This window comes from Anomaloglossus baeobatrachus, chromosome 4 (genome assembly GCF_048569485.1).
Source record: "Anomaloglossus baeobatrachus isolate aAnoBae1 chromosome 4, aAnoBae1.hap1, whole genome shotgun sequence".
NCBI lineage: Eukaryota > Metazoa > Chordata > Amphibia > Anura > Aromobatidae > Anomaloglossus > Anomaloglossus baeobatrachus.
This window is the reverse complement of record NC_134356.1, coordinates 561,631,393-561,653,710: the sequence shown is the minus strand read 5'-3', so window position 1 is coordinate 561,653,710 and position 22,318 is coordinate 561,631,393.

Below are 22,318 nucleotides of genomic sequence, written 5' to 3'. Positions count from 1 at the left end.
CACATCCACCCTTCTAATATCAAGCCTGCTCAGCGTCCACTTACGGCATCCGGTCCTTGCAGCTGCAGTCATCTTAAATCCCTCAGCCATAGAGAAGAGTTTGTAAATCATTCTACAAACTGATACAGAATGTGCTCTGTTCTACTGATTCCAAATGACGAGATACAGTGTGAGAGATGGAAGTCCAGGTACCTCCATGGCTGCTACCGTGTTTCCCCGAAAGTAAGGCCCTGTCTTACATTAATTTTACCCCCAAAAGTCCCACCCTGCCTTACTTTCGGGGGAGGCCTTACATTGGAAAAAAAATCCTCCCCCCTGCAGCCTCCCCATTGTTTGAGAGTCCGGCATCCACCCCATCCTCCCCCCTGCAGCCTCCCCATTGTTTGAGAGTCCGGCATCCACCCCATCCTCCCCCCTGCAGCCTCCCCATTGTTTGAGAGTCCGGCATCCACCCCATCCTCCCCCCTGCAGCCTCCCCATTGTTTGAGAGTCCGGCATCCACCCCATCCTCCCCCCTGCAGCCTCCCCATTGTTTGAGAGTCCGGCATCCACCCCATCCTCCCCCCTGCAGCCTCCCCATACAGTGGTTCTGCCCCCCACTCTGCCACCACACACACTGACACATACGGTACCGGTACAGCCCCACACGGCACCCACACACATATCGTACCGGTACCGTACACACACACACACACTGACACATACAGCCCCATACGGCACCCATACACATACCGTACACATACCGTACACACACACACACACACACACAGATTTTCGGAACTTACCGTTACTTTCCTTCTGTTTCGATCTCCTCTGCGGTGCCGGGCTGACGATTCAGATGCCAGGGACGCTGGACCAATCGGAGCGAGCCTGCAGGCGGTGACGTCGTGGCTGATTTCGGCCAATCAGCTGCGAGCCGGCTGATTCGGCCAATCAGCTGCGAGCCCGCTGACTGGCCAATCGCAGCTCGAGCTGAGGGCCAATCAGCTGCGAGCCCGCTGACTGGCCAATCGCAGCTCGAGCTGAGGGCCAATCAGCTGCGAGCCGGCTGACTGGCCAATCACAGCTCGAGCTGATGGCCAGCAGGGAGCCTTGCGGGGGCCATTCACCGGAGGCGGACCACGGGTGGCACGAGACTGGAGAAGGCCTGGATGGAGCGAGGGAACAGCGGCAAGTTCCTGTACTGTCCCCAGTGACCCCACCCATATGCGGCCTTACATTACGCCGCGACCTCCACCCATAGGCGGCCTTACATTCCCCGAGCCCCCCCCGCTACCCTGCCTTACAATCGGGGGGTGCCCTACATTGGCGGACCCCCCCGAAACCCCCACCCTGCCTTACTTTCGGGGGGGTCCTACTTTCGGGGAAACACGGTATATATGGGAAATGCATGCACACAATCTGTAGATTATGCTCAGGTAAGGCTGGTTTCACACTACGTCTTTTTAACATCCGTTGAAAACGTTATTTTAGCGGAAGTACGGATCCAGTGCAAATGCGTTTTCATTTCAATGCATTTGCAATGGACTCGCGTTAACATCCGTTCACCTGCGTTTGCGTGCGTTATAGTGCGGATCCGGTGACTTGCAGTTTTTTAACATGTTTCAAAAACGCTACTTGTAGCGTTTTTGAGCTGCGTCAAAATACTGCAAGTCACCGGATCCTGACTAAACAGCACGCGAACGCAGGTGAACGCTGGCGTGCTGATAGACAGGATCCTGCTTTTGTACTGAGCATGCCCAGAAAGTACTGAGCATGCCCAGAACCAGTCTCGCGTGATCTGTCTATCTCTCTACTCCCTCCCTCACCCTCTCTCTCTCTATCTCTGTCTTTCCCCCTTCCTCCCCTCCCTCTCTCCCCCACCAGAGAGTTGCGGACACTCGTAACTAAGGTAAATATCGGGTAACCACTTCTCTTAGTTACCCGATGTTTACGTTGGTTACGCGTGCAGGCAGCCCTGCTCCTAGCAGCTGCAGACACTCGTAACCAAGATAAATATCGGGTATCCAAGGCCGATGTTTACCTTGGTTACCAGCGTCTGCAGCTGTCAGAAGCCGGCTCCCAGTCTAGTTCCCCTCACTCCCGATCACATGACTCCAATGCCCGCCCCTAAACATCCAGTGCAGGATCCTGCAAAATAACAGATGCGTTTGCATACGTTATTTGCTGTAAAAGCAGGATCCGTACTTCCGCTAAAATAACGTTTTCAACGGATGTTAAAAAGACGTAGTGTGAAACCAGCCTAAGGGGCAATAACCCAGTAGTGTAGATTTCTGTAGTCCAAACTCAGTAAAGTGGATACATGAAATATTTACATTAGTGATACAAAGTGTTTATTTACACCGGCAATTTAACAGATAGATTCCAATGTTTCAGCCTATTTGATAATCTGTAAAAAAAAATATACATAAAATCAATGATAATATTAATAATGTATATATCAAATAAAAAAGAGGGGGGGTGAGGATATGGGAGTTTAGAAAGGAAACCCGTGAGATAAATATGTATTTGTTACACTGCAAAAAAGGGGGGATTTAATGGTAAAACTAGAAACAATAGTGGGTAAGTAAAGGCATATCTCAGAAATCAAAAATCAGTGATAGAAAAAGATACTAGAAATATAGTATATATGTGTTTATAGCGTCAGTAGAAGAGAAATAGCATATATGTGGATCTATGCGGCTGACTGGAAGGTATCAGGTTATGGTTGTGTTAGTTATGAATAAAGACAACCGCGCTAATATGGCTCCCTGTGCCTGAGTCGCCATAAATAATAACTGCATGTGTATTTCAATCTGTATAACATGTATTATTAGCTTTAATGAGATAAAGTTTTCTCTGTCGTTCACTACAAAACACACATTTGCCCACACTCCCTTACTGGGGCTGTTCACTTGAGATAAAACCAATGTTTGACTGTGAGCCCTAGGAGGAGATAGGGGAGGAGCTTAGCTCTGAGGTAAATTCAGTCAGAGTGGGAGTTAAAGTGGTGTGAGGTGAAGTGGAGCGTGTAACATGGAGATGGTTCTGTCCTGAGGTAATTGCTAAAACCTCTGGAGGGCCAGCTACACATTGGCAGGGTATCAGTCCCTAGGCCACCAGAACTTTCAAGGTCAGTGGCAAACTGAGATACTGCTATTAGCATTTTTATAAGGAGCAATGAATTGCTTGTCAGCACAGTGACACATTTAAATCTGGAAACTTCTGGAAGAAATAGTGAGTTTTCCTTCAGGATTAAAATTGGCTGCTCGCCAGAAGGGATTAAAAATCCAGAGTTACCTTGTCTTGGAAATCCCAGGATACCAAGATACCTATTCCCAGGTAGGGAAATAGTAGCAGCAGGAAGCGTACACTACCATCATACTACAGAGAAGCCAACTCTCATTAGCACAGGAAAAACCACTGTAATGGCTTTGCGAAATGTTCTGTAATGTTCTGCAGAGCTCCAGTAAAAGGTAAACGCTCCCAGTTCTGTCTCTGGCTGAATTATTCTCTGCTGTGCCATCCCTATCTCAACATCCCCAGGAACCAGTCCTAGTTGGGGGGCAAGAGGACAACCTTTTGGCACTGCGCATCATCATCTAACTCCTTGAGACGTCCAGCAGTGCCCAGCCATACCAAAGCAGAACATCCCAACTGGCGTCACAAACGCTTTATTTATTTATTTTATTTTCTTTCTTTCTTTTTATATATTATTTTTAACCCCCATTACAAAATCCTGTTGTTCGCCCCAAATCGCCACTCGGACCCACTACTGTGACATCAGAGGTTTACCGGGGACAGCACACTAACGTGTGGATGTGTGTACTAGGCCCAATAACACATGCACGTTTGGTGAAACTTAGTATGTCACGTGCAGGCACCAGCTGGCATGTACCATGTTGATATATGGAAAACCGAAGCAAGTATACATAATGCGTTGAGGCCATGGAGCTTACGCAATGGCTACAAATACAGTATTATGTGAACAAGAGACAAGGCATGTGTCATGTTAATATAGCAAATGCACAGTGCTTACGGGAATAAGCCAAATATAGTATCTGGTATGGGCAGGAGCTTACATAGAAATCATGGGGCCCCATAGCAGAAGTTCTAATTGGGTCCCCACAAAAATACTAATAATAATAACACATTTTCATCTGAGTCACAGAAGAGCATATTTCACATCTTTGCAGCCCTTATAATTTTTCTCCTACTGAAGACACTGGAATCCCCTTCATTGCACATCAAGTGTGATGCCAGCAAAAGTACCCCACTTACACTTCACCATACCCCCACAGTGAATACCTCCTCAGTATCCACCACACACACACGGTATGATGACCCTAGTGTAAGTCCCCCTCAACTACCCCGATAAAGTATGGTGACCCCGAACACTGTATGATCCCCCCAACTATGACCCCCATGCAGCCCTCCATGCAGTATAATGGGTCTACATGCAATATAATGGCCCAAACACATCTTCACACTATAAAATGGCCCCCACTAGCCCTCCAAACAGTATGATGGCTGCCACACAGCTCTCCGCACAGTAAGATGAACACCACACAAGTCTTCACACTGCATAATTGCTTGCATACCGTATAATTGCCCTCAAATAGCCCTCCATAATTTATAAAGGCTCCTTCATAGCACTTCAAGTAGTAAAATAGTTTCCATATAGCCTTCCATATAGTATATTGGTCCCACCATAGCCCTCTATATAAAATATTGCACACCCCATAGTCCTCCATATAATATAATGCACCTCTTATAGTCCTCTATATAGTATAATGCATACCTCATAATTCTCCATATGGAATAATGCTTATCCCATAGTCCACCATATAATATAATGTACTCTCTTAGTCCTCCATATAGTAAAATGCATATGCTATAGTTGTCTTTATAGAATAATGCACATCCCATAGTCCTCCATATAATATCATGCACCCCCGATAGTTCTCCATATAGTATAATTTTCAGCTATTATAGTTCTCCTTCTACAGTACAATGGTGTGAAAAAATGTTTCCCCCTTCCTAATTTTTAATCCTTTTGCATGTTTGTCACATTAAAATTTTGCAGATCACCAAACAAATTTAAATGTTAGACAAAGATCCTGGTCTGGGGAGAAAGTAATAAAGTATACAAACATTACAGCACGGGATTGCAAATTATTCTTTCTATGAGGTAAAATATTTTTTAAAAACAGTCAGCGAAATGCTTTACCTCAAAAAAAAGAATCAGATACAAACCCATGCTGCAGAATCTTTATACTCTTTTACTTCCTCCCTGGCCCAGGTGATGTGGTATTATCAGACCGTGTCCCTGTACAGTCAGACACAGCCATTACACAGTACATAGCACAGACACATATATAAGATTATCTCAGCACAGGAACATTTTTTTTAAACACATCCAAGTGTAGAAATTATTATTATTCTAAGATCTATAGATTAAAATCAACTTTGAAATTAACTTTGTTCGTGGGAAAACACCTTTATTCTTAAAATGATATTCTGTTAGGAAGAAATTATCACTAAAGATGGGCGAATCTGCCAATATTTGGGTTCGGCGGGTCTAACCAGATTTAAAAAAAACTGGTTTGGGACGGGACTTGAACTCGAACCTCTGCTCGGACACTGATCCCAATATAAGAGACCCGAACATTCTTTAAAATGGTGTTAGAAAGGGCTAGGGGGATTAGAGCAGGACCATTATACTTAATGAGTCTCCTACGCAGCTAGAACACTACTTCCAGGTCTGCTCATTAACCATCATATATACTAACTGCTTCTCTCACCCACTGGTAATCCCGGTGTCTATGGTTGGTTGCAGTCAGACCGAGCTCCAAGCTGTGACAGTGTCTGTGATTGCTTGGAATCACATACGCTGTCTGCATACTTATGGTGTAAAAATAAATAAATAAATTGGCTTAGGGTCCTCCCATATTATGATACTTAAGTGCAAATAAAGCATACAGCTACAGGCTGCAGCCCCCAGCCATGTGTTTATCTTGGCTGTGTATCAAAATAAGAGGGACCCTATGTGGCTTTTTAAAAAATTATTTAAATAAGTAATTTTAAAAAACAGCATGCAGTCCCCCTCAATGTTGATACCCAGCCATGATAGGGCTGACAGCTGGGGCTTGTATTCTCAGTCTGGGGTGGCTCATATCTATTGCCCCCCAAGCCTAAAAATAACAGCCTATAGCCTCCCAGAATTGTTGCATTAATGATAGTCCCGGCACTTTACTCAGCTCATCTCGATTGCCCTGATGCAGTGGCAAACAGGGTAATATACGAGGATAATGACAGCTCACTGCTGCCACTAAGCCCTAGATTAGTAATGAAACCCCTCTATTACTAATACTGTAAGTGAAAAGAAATAAACACAAACATTGAAAAAATCCTTTATTTGAAATAAAATGCAAATAACCTACCCTCTTTCTACAATTTATTAACCCCCAACTCCTAGTTCCAACATAATCCACACAAAGTCCTACAATGATTCTGGCTTTGCTACATACTGAAGTCACAGCAAAACAGATGTGGATGGCCATGCGGGAGAGCAGAGGGCCACATGACCACATGACACGTGCACGCCTGCAAGGACAAGTTGGAGGACGAGGATGTAACGATGTTGGTGTCCCTGCCGGGCAGAGGGAGTGGTGAGTGCTGGTGTATTTAGGAACAGGGATGCGGGCATTACAAAAATAGAGAAAATTATATAATATTCAACAATAAATTCCTCATGCAATATTTAACCAAGAAACACTTCATACTCCCTCTTATATCCCAGCGGTTCTATAGTTTGTAGCTGTCTCTTTCTTTAAGACTTTGTATCCTGTTGCCACCTCTTCTAGTCACTTGGACGAGTTCATTACTTGATAAGGCAATTAATATAATATTCCTCATAACCATCTATGAAGATATAGGTCTACGGATGCCCCAGAAGGGGGACAATCCATAGCCAGCACCTTCTCCATAGCATCAATAGAAAACAGGAGAACGGGAGTACAATATAGTGCAAAATCTCACAAATATTTATTAAGCAATGCAAATTACATAAAACACACACGAGGAAAAATGGCCATGATTAAAAATGACATTAAAAACAGCATGGAAAGGGAGAGTAACCCCTGAGTATGGGGACAACGATGGTATCAAAACACAGGGTACAGGCACCCATATGCCAAAGATGTAATGTTGGTATAGCACAATGTAACAGTTATGTGCAAAAACAATGTTTATACAAATACCCCAGACTGAAGAGGACAGTATACAATCTAAACGACATGTTAATCATAAAACTTAAAAAAAAAAAAGTGCACACAGTGGCAGATAGGCATGTGAATCGCACTGTCCAAAGGGTATATATCAAAACACATATGGTAAAGTGCTAAGTGCAAAAGAAATTTGTCCCAAATCAGGGGATCCTCCCATGAAAATGCCTCCAGACCATCCTACGTACGTTTCGCCAGAAATAAATACCCATGTTGTTAGGGCTTCATCAGGGAAAAGAATCGCCTCTTTTCCCCGATGAAGTCCTTTTTTTTGCACTTAGCACTTTACCATATGTGTTTTGATATATACCCTTTGGACAGTGCGATTCACATGCCTATCTGCCACTGTGTGCACTTTTTTTTTTTTAAGTTTTATGATTAACATGTCGTTTAGATTGTATACTGTCCTCTTCAGTCTGGGGTATTTGTATAAACATTGTTTTTGCACATAACTGTTACATTGTGCTATACCAACATTACATCTTTGGCATATGGGTGCCTGTACATTTTGATACCATCGTTGTCTCCATACTCAGAGGTAACTCTCCCTTTCCATGCTGTTTTTAATGTCATTTTTAATCATGGCCATTTTTCCTCGTGTGCGTTTTTTGTAATTTGCATGCTTAATAAATATTTGTGAGATTTTTCACTATATTGTACTCCCGTTCTCCTGTTTTCTATTGATAAGGCAACTGTGACACCAAATGATTTGTTGCCATGAAGTGTACTGAATGGTCAATGTGCTTCTCTTGCGGCAGACATTGGATTATGATGGGAGAGGCGATCCGGATTTGCTGGGTGGTATACCACACTGCCTCATGTTTGTGTAATCGGCTTTATAATGTAAAAATAAGACTTCACATTATGTTATAACTGCAGTTTTAATTTATTTGTATTTATAGAGATAATGAACATGTGAACCTAATAAATCCCATTATAATGAGCTCTGAGAGAAGCTGTTTTTCTGTTTTCAGTCATTCGTGAAATCTTTGTTTTTGTGTAAATGGCATTAGTTTTCTTTTTCATTGTTTCAGATAACATTTCCCACAGTGAAACAAGAAATTCAAAGAAAACACTGACTCCTTCAAAGTAACTTACAGAAAACTAAACAAGACTCCAAAATTCCCTAAACAGCATGTGATAAGGATGCCATGTATTGTAAATACAGGAGGAGGTGGATTATTACACACACAGAGGGACTGGTTGAAAGCTAACATAGCGAGGGGCTTACAGTGTGGTGGCTCTTATGCGGGCGTCACACGGTATGATATATCTGGTGATATGTCGTCGGGGTCACGTCGTTAATGACGTACATCCGGCATCATCAGAGATATCGTACCGTGTGACACCTATGAACGAGCAGAAATACTCACCTTCTCGTTCATCGTTGACACGTCGTTCATTTTCATAATATCGTCCCTCCTTCTGTGCTCCGGTTGTTTGTCGCTCCCGTGGCAGCACACATCGCTCTGTGTGACACCCTGGGAGCGACGAACACAGCTTACCTGCGTCCCGCCGGCAATGCGGAAGAAAGGAGGTGGACGGGATGTTTACGTCCCACTCATCTCCACCCCTCCGCTTCTATTGGCCGGCTGCCGTGTGACGTCGCTGTGACGCCGAACGTCCCTCCCCCTTCAGGAAGAGTTGTTGAAGAGAATGTTCGCTGCCCACAGTGACGTCGCCCGGGAGCTAAGTACGTGTGACGGGGGTTAACGACGAATTGCCCGTGACGCAAAAACGACGGGGGCGGGTGCGATCGATTATGCGATCGCAAGATTTATTGTCCCATGTGACGCCCGCACTAGATGTTCTTCAGGTCTCTGTGTGGTCCAGAATTTGGTCTCTAAACTAAAGGAATGCCAACTATAAAACTTTTACCCACTCTGCCCTATTACAAATCTGAGTTATATAGATTAATGCTCTAACTACGTAAACTTTCGATTTTAAAGGGAGGCACAAAGAAGTTTTGTATAACTTCATAAAAAAGATTAGGTATGTTTGAACGTATACTCTATATTTAAGGCTTCTTTCACACGTCCGTTAAAAACCACGCACGTTTTTCACGGACGTGTCAAAGGTGCGTTTTGCCCTCCGTGAGCCGTGTTTATGGCACACGTTCTCCGTGTGTTATCCGTGATATTTGGTGTAACCATTCTTTGCCTTTAAAAGAGCATAATTTGTTTTCAGTACATTTGCACAAAGTCAAGGATTCTGTTGGATTATAATCAGATGTAAAGTTTCATAGATTTTAAAGTTGCAGGTAGACATAACTCCATCTAATTCAGACATATAGCCACACATGTTGATCCAAAGAATGGAAAAATTAAATAGAGGAATACTTTAATACATAGCCCCATATTAGAGGGAAAGTTCCTTAATACTTGAGACTACAGACTGCAGCCCCCAGCCGTGTGCTTATTGCTGTGTATCAAAATAAGAGGTATCGCATGCAGCTTTTTTAAAAACTATTATTTAAACAGATGATTTAAAAAAATCGGTATGTGGTCCCTCCAATTTTGATACCCAGCCATGATAAAGCCGACAGCTGGAGACTGGTATTCTCAGGTTGGGGAGACCCATGCTTATTGGCCCCACAAGCCTAAAAATAACAGCCTGCAGCCACCCAGGATTGCCGCATCCATTAGATGTGACAATCTCGGAACTTTACCCAGCTCTTCCTGATTGTCCTGGTGTGGGGTAATAAGGGGTTAATAACAGCCCACAGCTGCTAATAAGCCCTAGATTAGTAATGGGAGGCATCTTTGAGACCCCCCATTACTAATCTGTAAGTGAAAAGAAATAAACAGAAATAACAAAACCTTTATTTGAAATAAAATACAAAAATAACCTCTTTTCAACGTAATCCACACGAGGGACCACAACGATTCTAGCTCTGCTACATCTGAAGTGATAGGGGTTAGCCATAAAACAACTACCATTGGGATGCAGGTACACTCATCTACTGTTTGGCAAAGTCTGGCTAAAAATTGTCTTCATGGGAGAATTGCAGACAAAAACCCATATCTTCAACATGGAAACAAGGGTGGTGTAGAAAAATAGTAACAAAAAGATACAGTTGCACTCTGTAGTGCTAAGATATGTGGACAATCAATATCGAAATATAAACATGCATTACTGCTATGAAAAAATTGAGATACTTAGCATACAAAAATGGCAAGTTTTATGTGAACATATCAGCCAACGGCACGGCGACCTCTTTTTGTTGAGTCTCTAGAAAACTAATGCTTCTCCTTGGGTTAAAAAAAACATGCAATTTATGGGCAGACTGCAACCCAAAATGGGGGAATTAAAATTGCCTAAGGCTGAAGGGCAGGAGTGCTCAATTAGAAGGCATAACCCTGTAATCTAAGAAAAAGACTGATGGCATAGCCTATCTTTCTAATGTGAACAGGTGCAAACTAAACATGAAATATAGTAACAAAAAGGAGACAGTTGCACTCTGTGGTGCTAAGATGTGTCATACAATGAATAAGGGAATACAGATATACATTAATGCTATGAAAAACATGAAAACATTGAGATACTTAGAACACAAAAATGGCCAGTTGTATGTGAGCCCAACAGCCAACGGCAAGGCGACAACTTTTTGCTGGGTCCCTATAAAACTAATGCCCCTCTTTGGGTTAAAAAACCTACAATGTATGGGTGGACAGGAATCTGCAAATGGAGAACTAAAATCGCCTAAGGCTGAAGAACAGGCGTGCTCAATCAGAAGGCATGACCCTATCTAAGAAAAAGACTGATGAGTGCAACTGTCTCCTGTTTGTTACTATGTTTCATGTTCAGTTTGCATCTGTTCACATTAAAAAGGTAGGATGTGCCATCAGTTTTTTTCCTTGGTGTAGAAAAATGTCATAACATGCTTTTGACTGATGAGTCAAAATTTCCAATAATTGGCATTAGCATAAGGTAGATTGTTTGTGTCACGCATGGAGTATAAGATGTCCATATAAACACGTGACACACGTGATTAAACCAATGGGTATCTAACGCACTACCAACAAACATCAGAAAAGGGGAAAACACCGGGGTCAGGATACAACGGAGGTCCCTGCTACTAGGGAGTGGGGTGAGGGGGAACCTCCTTCACTCACCTCAAGCTGACTCTTGAACTCCCTAGCATCCCTATACATGTTCTTTAAACCTGTCAGTGAACAGGATACCTGGGTCCCTCAGCTGGCCCTAAACTCACCCTGTCTAGTGAGTAGGCCAACGAGTACATGAGACTCGCCACTAAACTAATAAACATGGAGAGAAAGGAAAGACAAATGGGGGCCTAAACAGAAGGACACAAAACAACAAACTTCACCGTAGAAGACGGACTCTAAAGTAGCAGGCGGATGGGCACAAGACAAAACCTCAGCAGTTCCTTCCACCAAGCTGGCCAAAGTTGAAATCATTCTAACAGCAGCAAGGACTTCTGGGAAGGCTCCAGTATTTAACCTGAATGGGCGTGGACGCAAAGCAGCAATAGCTGACCTGCCCTGCTCAGAGCTGCTGGCAACAAAACCTGAAATTAACTTAGACTTGAAAGGAAAATAAACTTTGAGGAGTCAAGATGGAGATGGGAGGCCCAGCCCTAAGGCTGTCACTAGTCTCAAAACAGCAGGGAAACGACCGCAACAGATTGTCAAAGAGCAGAGAGTGGTACAATAAGTGTCTACAGGCAACCGTTAAGCATGGTGCAGGGTCTTTAAAAGTATGGGCTACATTTTAAAAAACTGAGTTGGGGATTTGTCCAGGATCACTGTTTCATCAATGTTGAAAACACAGGCAGACACTTATCCATCATATAATACTGATGGGAGGCATCTGCTTAGCTCAAAATTTACTCTTTAGCAGGACAATCTTAAACATACAGGCAATGTCATGAAGAACTATCTTCAATGTAAAGAACAAGAAGTCCTGGACGTGATGATACAGCCCCTACAGAGCCCTGATCTCAACATTTTTAACTCTGTGATTACATGAAGAGACAAAAGGGTTTGTGCAGGTCTACATCCACAGAGGATTTGTGGTTAGTTGTTCAAGATGTTTGGAACAGCCTCCCTACCGAGAAGACTTGATGCTGTTTTGAAGGCAAATGGTTGTCCTGCCAAATATTGATTTGATTTAGATTTCTCCTTGGTTTATTTGCCTTGTATTTTATTAATTGATAAAATTAAGCTATTTACCCTTCTATTATTTAAATAAATTCTATTTTGCAGCAATTTTTCCACACCTGCCTAAAACTTTTGCCCAGTATTGAATACACTTTACTAAATCACATAGTCAAAGTTAAAAAAAGATTTCAGTGCGCAATCTGTCAAACAGCCTAGGGGGAGTTGACAGGTTGAGCAGTAGATAAATGAGAGTTACACAAGAAAACGTTTTGCATTGCTTTCACTCTACCTCTTCAAAATCTCCAATATGTTCCTTCCAAAAGTTACCAAATACAGGTATTTATCAAATCACCATGAAAGCACGGTCTTATATTTTACACATTGGTTTAGTGTGGAAATATAAGTGATGCGCTGTTCTCATCACTTTTGTTTGCACATAATCCAACCTCATAAATGACATTTCACAATTCGCTCTTTGCAATCTATGGGCCCTCACACCTACCCTTCCCAAATTAAAATTTCTGACTAAAAGGGCCACTTAATATGCTGGTTATGGTGGTCTCCTAAAAAGAGACACTCCTTGGTTAGGTCCTTCCTGGAGGGATATCTGGCTATTTTCTGTGTTGAAACTGCTAACAGAGGCTCCATGGACCTTTTTGATTTGCATACTTCCCAGGGGGCAATGCACCTAGGATTTCACTGTGTTGAGCGCCCTCGCTGGCTGCCGACAGTGTTTTCAGGCTGGTCTCCCCGAGATCAGTGATTGTTTTGTCTTGTTGGTCAACTAGGCATTGTTCCCACCTGGCCAGAATCCTACTCCACACTGATGAGGGACAATACCCCTAAACAGCTGTCTGTGGATGGATACCTGGCCTTGGTATTTCTCTTGTCATATCTTTAAACTCGTCAAGAGCTGGATATTGACTAAAAGGGCCACTTAATATGGTGGTTATTGTGGTCTCCTAAAAAGAGCCACTCCTTGGCTAGATCCTTCCTGGAGGGATACCTGGCTATTGTCTGTGTCGAGACTCCTAACAGAGGCTCCATGGACCTTTTTGATTTGCATACTTCCCAGGGGGCAATGCACCTAGGATTTCACTGTGTTGAGCGCCCTCGCTGGCTGCCGGCAGTGTTTTCTGGCTGGTCTCAACAGTGATTATTTTGTTAAATTAAAATTTATGTAAGAGCCCCTAATCAGGTATTGTTTCAGTCAGTAACAAGTTTCTCTTTTTCATTGCCCACCTTGTATAAACTCTTGTACCATCTTTTTATTTTTTTTCTCCAGGTGCACGAGGAGTTTGGCTTGTAATACAATAAGCTAGAAATACCGTTGAATAGTTTTCCTTTTCTTATCTACTACGGTAGAATATTTCATAAGGCAGCTACATTTTCCCATCATTATTATGACACTGCAGATAACACACTTCAAGGAATAAAGACTAATTCATGTGAAAATGTTTAGAAAAAATAATCCTAAGAAGCAAAAAAACTTCTTCAATTACACAACCTTTTGCAATGTTGGCTGTAAGTCCATTCAGACTAAACCACTCACATTCCATTATGTGTCCGAAGGTGGTAAGAATTCAGTGGCCAATATCACAAGGATCCAAGGAGATTCTAAGACATTTTCAAGATTGTGTGGAAACTTCAACAGAAGAGTTCAATATCATTCTACAAGCATTAGATGCACCATGAAACAATTAGAACAAAATGTGCTACTAGGATCAGGACACCATTAATAAGCAATTACAGGAGAAGTAGAACATATATTAAAGCAGATCTGTCATTAAATTTTTCAATACAAACTGCATGTATACATACATGAATACATAACTGAGACTTGATGAGGCTGGTGTACTTTCATTGAAAGTCCATTCAGAACAGCCACATAAACATTTTTGGACTTGTTAACTGATTTGGATAAACTATTTCATAAAAAGATCATCCAGTTCCACTCATTGAGCTAATCCAGTGATGTGACGCAGGCGATGATCTCTACAGTCCCTGACAGCAGTTCTGTCGCTTATCCATGTTATGTAAATAAAAGCTTATAACCTGACTTTAAATTCATCCATTGGTTTCATAAATTACTCTTTTGAAAGCTGAAGCCCTCCCAAATTTGGTTTAGGTTATGAAAATAAAGTTGCTGCAAAGCTGAAATATTGATCAATTAATGAACACAGAAAGGTCAGGGACTGTATGCTGCTCTTCTCCATACAGCGCATAAGTCCATAATGACATTTGATATTGCACAGTTTGCAGCCAAAACATTTTTGGACTCTCGTATTTACATCCATTTGCAACATCTATAGCAACGCAAATAAATTCAGACTCCCAGACCAGAATCCTTAATTATTTCACACTGTCTACCAGACCCCCCCAAAGCAGGATGCTGAAATATGTAAGTATTTGTTTGTCAAATGTAAAGAAAAGTATTATGAAGGTACCGCTATCATACCTCCAAACTTTGGAAGAATAGAAAGAGACAAATTATGCAGCGCACATAGTGCGCCATAGCAAATTTTGACTATACCCCAAGCCACACCCATTTGCCATTTTTTTCTCCAAGTAGGAGGAGATGTCAGAGGGGTGGCGGTTGATGCATTTTTATTGCAGATGAGAAGCCGTGTTTTTAAGTGTTTTTTTATAGTACAGAAAAACTTTAATTCTGCACTTAAAAAAGTTACTGCAGTTTTTTTCATGCGTTTTTTTAGCCTTCACATAGAAACCTCCAGAGCAAACATTTACAAAAACCACATAGTTCATCTCCGTCTTTCGAGGTACGGTGGGCGCAGCTTTCATGGAATCACATCCACTTTGCTTGGATAGTTAAACACCGCAGAATTTCTGTGCAAAACAGCTGGAGAAAAAATGTGGCATTTACGCTACCTGTGAACAAGGCCTAAATGTTCAAGCAAAGTGGTAAAGATACAATGAATCTCCACCCACTGTGTGTCTAAAGAGATTGCTGAAGTGTGGTGTTTTGGTGCTTTATTTTTCTCTATTGGCTTCTATGGGGGAGCCTGGAAAAAACACAGGTAAAAAAATGCAATTTTTAAACATAGAATCAGAGAAGATTGTTATTGCGTTGTGTGGTGCAGACTCTGGCAGAAAACATGGAGAAAAAGAGCAGTAGAAAAAAATGCAGCACGTACACTACATATGAACACGGCCTTAGCATTACATTTTTAGCATATTTCTATGGTTGTTGGTTCAAGTCCCAGGGATAATGCAAAGGTGTATCTAGGCTTTCCAGCACCCGGGGCAAGAATTCAGTTTGGCGCCCCCCCCCCCCCAACAAGCAGTTTGGGTGGTCGTCATTTGACCAATCACTCATATGTGATTTGCACACTTAGGCGGGCTTTGCACGTTGCGACATCGCAAGCCGATGCTGCGATGTCGCACGCGATAATCCCCGCCCCTTCGCAGGTACGATATCGTGTGATAGATGGCGTAGCGAAAATTATCGCTACGCCAGCTTCACACGCACTCACCTGCCCTGCGACCGTCACTCTGGCCGGCAACCCGCCTCCTTCCTAAGGGGGCGGGTCGTGCAGCGTCATAGCGACATCACACGGCAGGCGGCCAATAGCGGCGGAGGGGCGGAGATGAGCAGGATGTAAACATCCCGCCCACCTCCTTCCTTCCGCATATCCTACGGAAGCCGCGGTGACGCCGGTAGGAGATGTTCCTCGCTCCTGCGACTTCACAAACAGCGATGTGAGCTGCCGCAGGAGCGAGGAACAACATCGGACCGTCGCATCAGCGTAATTATGTATTACGCCGACACTGCACCGATGATACGATTACGACGATTTAGCGCTCGTTAATCGTATCATCTAGGCTTTACACACTACGATGTCGCATGCGATGCCGGATGTGCGTCACTTTCAATTTGACCCCCCTGACATCGCACCTGCGATGTCGTAGTGTGCAAAGCCGCCCTTACAGTCACGTGATGACGAGCTTCTCTTAATAATTCTCTCAATGTTCAATGAGAAACGTAGGAACAAAAGCTAATTTTCACATGCAAGTATGAAAATCACATATGAGTGGAGTGGCCATGTGGTGACTTCTGGAACCAGCAAGCAGAGCTGAATTGTGACAGTGAGTATATTACACACTGTTAAAATTGAGGATACTACACTGCTTAATTTTATAATTAAAGGGGTTGTCCAGTTTTGAGATGAAAGTCTGCAGCGACTCTATTCATGACTTCAGACTTCTTAATTCTTGAAATGAGATAAATTCCCAATAAAAGAGCCATGAGGTAAAACACGCTGCCGGCATATATATACCGGCAGCGTGTATGCACTACTCACAATTACCACAAAAACAGGAGGAAGGTGAGTATATATGCAAATATAAAGATTTTTATTAGTAGGAAAGATGCATACGCAAAAAACAGCAATTGATCAAGATTTAAAAACAACTACCAGTTAATCAAAGGGGGCACATGGTATTGAAATCAATAGGATGTTTTTGTCTGTCTCAAGTAGCCGTGAGAGAGATGAAACAAACCAAATAGATGGTAGATGGTAAATTGGCAGGGCATGAGACAGAAACGTAATGATGTGGTCAAACTCAACCTATATACACAATGGAGGTGTGAAGGTACCCGTATAGCTGAGAGGATCCCAGGTAACAAGGGCAAATGGAGTGATACACGGTACATTTCGTGTGATGTATTACCATAAAAAAGGAGAGACCACGGACAGACCGGGTGCAAGGAGGAAGAGGATCTCCAGTCTGCTCAGAAAAAAGTACAGTTAGGTCCAGAAATATTTGGACAGTGACACAATTTTCGCGAGTTGGGCTCTGCATGCCACCACATTGGATTTGAAATGAAACCTCTACAACAGAATTCAAGTGCAGATTGTAACGTTTAATTTGAAGGTTTGAACAAAAATATCTGATAGAAATTGTAGGAATTGTACATATTTCTTTACAAACACTCCACATTTTAGGAGGTCAAAAGTAATTGGACAAATAAACCAAACCCAAACAAATTATTTTTATTTTCAATATTTTGTTGCGAATCCTTTGGAGGCAACCTTAAGTCTGGAACCCATGGACATCACCAAACGCTGGGTTTCCTCCTTCTTAATGCTTTGCCAGGCCTTTACAGCCGCAGCCTTCAGGTCTTGCTTGTTTGTGAGTCTTTCCGTCTTAAGTCTGGATTTGAGCAAGTGATATGCATGCTCAATTGAGTTAAGATCTGGTGATTGACTTGGCCATTGCAGAATGTTCCACTTTTTTGCACTCATGAACTCCTGGGTAGCTTTGGCTGTATGCTTGGGGTCATTGTCCATCTGTACTATGAAGCGCCGTCCGATCAACTTTGCGGCATTTGGCTGAATCTGGGCTGAAAGTATATCCCGGTACACTTCAGAATTCATCCGGCTACTCTTGTCTGCTGTTATGTCATCCATAAACACAAGTGACCCAGTTCCATTGAAAGCCATGCATGCCCATGCCATCACGTTGCCTCCACCATGTTTTACAGAGGATGTGGTGTGCCTTGGATCATGTGCCGTTCCCTTTCTTCTCCAATCTTTTTTCTTCCCATCATTCTGGTACAGGTTTATCTTTGTCTCATCTGTCCATAGAATACTTTTCCAGAACTGAGCTGGCTTCATGAGGTGTTTTTCAGCAAATTTAACTCTTGACTGTCTATTTTTGGAATTGATGAATGGTTTGCATCTAGATGTGAACCCTTTGTATTTACTTTCATGGAGCCTTCTTTTTACTGTTGACTTAGAGACAGATACACCTACTTCACTGAGAGTGTTCTGGACTTCAGTTGATGTTGTGAACGGGTTCTTCTTCACCAAAGAAAGTATGCGGCGATCATCCACCACTGTTGTCATCCGTGGACGCCCAGGCCTTTTTGAGTTCCCAAGCTCACCAGTCAATTCCTTTTTTCTCAGAATGTACCCGACTGTTGATTTTGCTACTCCAAGCATGTCTGCTATCTCTCTGATGGATTTTTTTCTTTTTTTCCAGCCTCAGAATGTTCTGCTTCACCTCAATTGAGAGTTCCTTAGACTGCATGTTGTCTGGTCACAGCAACAGCTTCCAAATGCAAAACCACACACCTGTAATCAACCCTAGACCTTTTAACTACTTCATTGATTACAGGTTAACGAGGGAGACGCCTTCAGAGTTAATTGCAGCCCTTAGAGTCCCTTGTCCAATTACTTTTGGTCCCTTGAAAAAGAGGAGGCTATGCATTACAGTGCTATGATTCCTAAACCCTTTCTCTGATTTGGATGTGAAAACTCTCATATTGTAGCTGGGAGTGTGCACTTTCAGCCCATATTATATATATAATTGTATTTCTGAACATGTTTTTGTAAACAGCTAAAATAACAAAACTTGTGTCACTGTCCAAATATTTCTGGACCTAACTGTAACCGTATGTTAAATATAATAGAAAATTATCTGAGGGGGCTGGAGTATCAGGGGAGTTGAATCACAATCATTAATGTGTCAAAAACATTGTATATGGTTCAGGAAAAATCATGAAATACAAATTGTCATAAGAAGACCCAACTTGACAAATATAACACCACAGGGATCCCTAGGTCAGTCATAGCAGCATAAAAAGAATAATATTAAAGTGCAAGTGCATCCAGGCTAGACTCAGGTCCAAGTAGCATCATGCATATAAGACACACAGGTCATTAAAGGTACTAAGGTCAAAGTGTGACAAAGGAAAAAACCCGACACATGATCAATACCAAATGTACATACCCAAAAAGGAGCAGGATCACCACCAACGCGCGTTTCGCGGGGGTACTATTGCTTTCTCAAGGAGGAAACCCTACTGGCAGTGTATACCAGGTAGGTATAAATAGCGCTGTAGTAAATTACTATTGCCATCAGGTGCAGAGACCCAGGAGCAGGAAGGGGTGTGGTGTAACAGACAAGAACGCCTATACATTATTTGATAGGGTATTTGTTCAAGTAGGTGGAGCCAAATAACAATAGTTAATACAAAAGAATCGCTCATAAGGTAAAACAGTGGACAGATCCCATGTATCCCATGGTCACATGCACCGCTATAGTGCCGTGTCTATGCAATAATACAACTGGGAAAATGTGAAGCATGTGCTGTAACATAATGCAGGTAGTATCCAGCGGTCTGGACGTCCCACCCTCCGGCTAGGCAAGGAAGGAACACGTGGTGTCACCCTAGCACCCTTTCCTACTAATAAAAATCTTGATTAATTCTTGAAATGCATGCATTACATACTTTTAGGACTCTCCGGTGTCAGTGACGAGAGTGGACGATCATGTAATGCAATGGTAATCCCAGTTTTCCCCAACAAATCCCTCATACAATGGTACCCAGCTAGGATGGGACCAATGGATGGCCGCCTAGAGGTGGAGCCACTCCAGTCCACTAGTTGACCAGTTGGGAGGGGCAGACTGTGGAGAGTAGGCAGTGTAGAGTTGACAGCAGAGGTGTGAAGGTGGAAGTGAAGTGACTCCCTGATTCGGGTTAACGGTGACCTGGTACCCAGGAGAAGTGGTTGCCGGTGGAGTATGGTGGAGTACTCCCGGAAGTACGCACCGATGGGGTACAGGACCCTAGGACAGGAAAGAGCTTCAAGCCGACCTGTCAACACCTGCACAGCAAAGGGGACCATCAAGGACCTTGCTGACCCTAAAGAATCCGAAGACTCAGTAGCAAAGGGAGAACCAGGGACAGGACTAGAGACTCCAACCCCACGGGGTTCACGCTACTGTCAGGCGGACAGAAGTGGACAAACCACAGAACGGGGACCTCCAGTGTTCTATACCACGGGGACCCACTTACCAGAGACAGGTGCAGGGGAAAAAGGTACCAGAGAAACCAGACTGGCACTAGGACGAAGGAAACCTGGAGGCGAAACCAGCAGGCCTCGGGCAACCAGTTAACATCTCAAGTGAGTAAACCAGTTGCACTGAATACCTGTCTGGACTCCCTTCTTCCGACGCCTACTGCACCATACACCCGCTGGGGCAAAACCCTACTTGCGGAGGGACTACCATACTAGCTGCCAATACCATCAGCCCCAGTAGAGACATTCTGCGGCGGCGGTTCCCTACACTTACCCGCAACAACGCAAGTGGTATCACGTATAAACTTTATTCACTAATCCCCTGTAAACATCTCCATTACAAATAGGGCCCAGGGCACGGAACCGGGTAACGTCCACTACTGTGTCATTCCCAATAGAGACTCTGCCCGGAACCGAGTACCCCATACTCCTGGGTGCTACACTCATATCAGAAGCAATGCGCAAGTGAAAGTGAGGCCTAATGATGGGACATAGTCATTATCACAAATAAACATTTACATTCATGTACTTTATAGACGATGTTGTCTCGGAGTCATTTCTTTCCATTTTTCTTCTTATCCTGACGCCATGATGACTTTTCACGTTCACATCCCGTCTCTGCAGATTTCCATCTTCTCCAGTCTTCTGCAGCACATCCCGGCACAATGCCCCTAAAAATAGCACAATGATTATAATACTTCTATTTAAAAATATCTGTCCAACACTGTGCCCCAGAAAAAATAATGGCCCCTCACTGTGTTCTCTGCACAAAATATGACCCACACACTGTCCCTCTTATAGTACATGCCCACCACACTCCCTCTCCTTTCCATACTGAGTCTACTCTTCACACTGTCCTTTACACTGTGTCTCCGTATACTGCCCAGTCTTTATACTGTGCTCTCTCATCACACTCCCCCTCTTTGCTATGGCCTCACACTGTCCCCTGATGCTACCTCCTCTCCATACCGCCCCCCGCTTCACTACCCAGTCTCTATTCTGTGCCCCCTCACATTTTTCTCATCCCTTACTGTCTCCTCACTACCTCCTGTGTGTCCATATACTTTTCCCCCTCATTCCCCATCCTGCCCACTTGCGCCTCGTATTCTGTGTTCTCAACACAATTTCTTTCCCGTTTGCTCCGCATACTATGTCCATATACATTCCCCAATCGCTCCACATACTATATCTGTACACATTCCCCACTCACCCTCACTCCCTATACTATGTTTGTATACATCACCCCTCACCCCCACTCTCTATGCTATGTCTGTGTACATCACTCCTCAGGCTCTCTCCCCATTTATCATTCTTGATCCTCTCTCTCCCCATACACCACCTCTCATCCTCTCTCTCCCCATACATCACCCCTCATCCTCTCTCTCCCCATACGTCACACCTCATCCTCTCTCTCCACATACATCACCCCTCATCCTCTCTCTCCCCATACATCACCCCTCATCCTCTCTCTCCCCATACATCACCCCTCATCCTCTCTCTCCCCATACATCACCCCTCATCCTCTCTCCCCATACTGTGTCCAAAGATACTTCCCCATCCTCTCTTCCCACCATACTGTGTCCACAGATAGTTCCATCACCCCACCCTCTCTCACCGACTGTGTCTATAGATATTGCCCTCTCCCCACCCTCTGTCCCCCATACTGGGTCCACAGATTGTTCCCTCTCCCCCATACTGTGTCTATAGATGCCTCCCCCTTCACCCCATACTGTTCCTCTTTGGTGTCACTGTTGTCAGCTCCACTGGAGCACTTATCACCAGCGCTCTCTGCTGCCTCTGTGCTGCGGCCCTGACTTTCGGGTCAGCAGTGTGATCAGCTGACCTGTTCATACTACAGACGTTGCTCTGACCCGGAAGTCAGCGCCAGTGGTCACCGCATCAATTGTCCTCGCGTTTGAAAGATACAAGGACAATTGATCAGTGGAATCAGCGTGCTTCAGTTTTTACGTGTCCCGATGTCAGCTTGACAGCTGGGACTCAGAATAGCCAACTCCCACTAAAGGGGCGACAAATGCAGCCCCCAGGGAGACTTTCACAGCGCCACATCAGGCGGCCCAACAGCGCCCCCCTGACAGTTCTG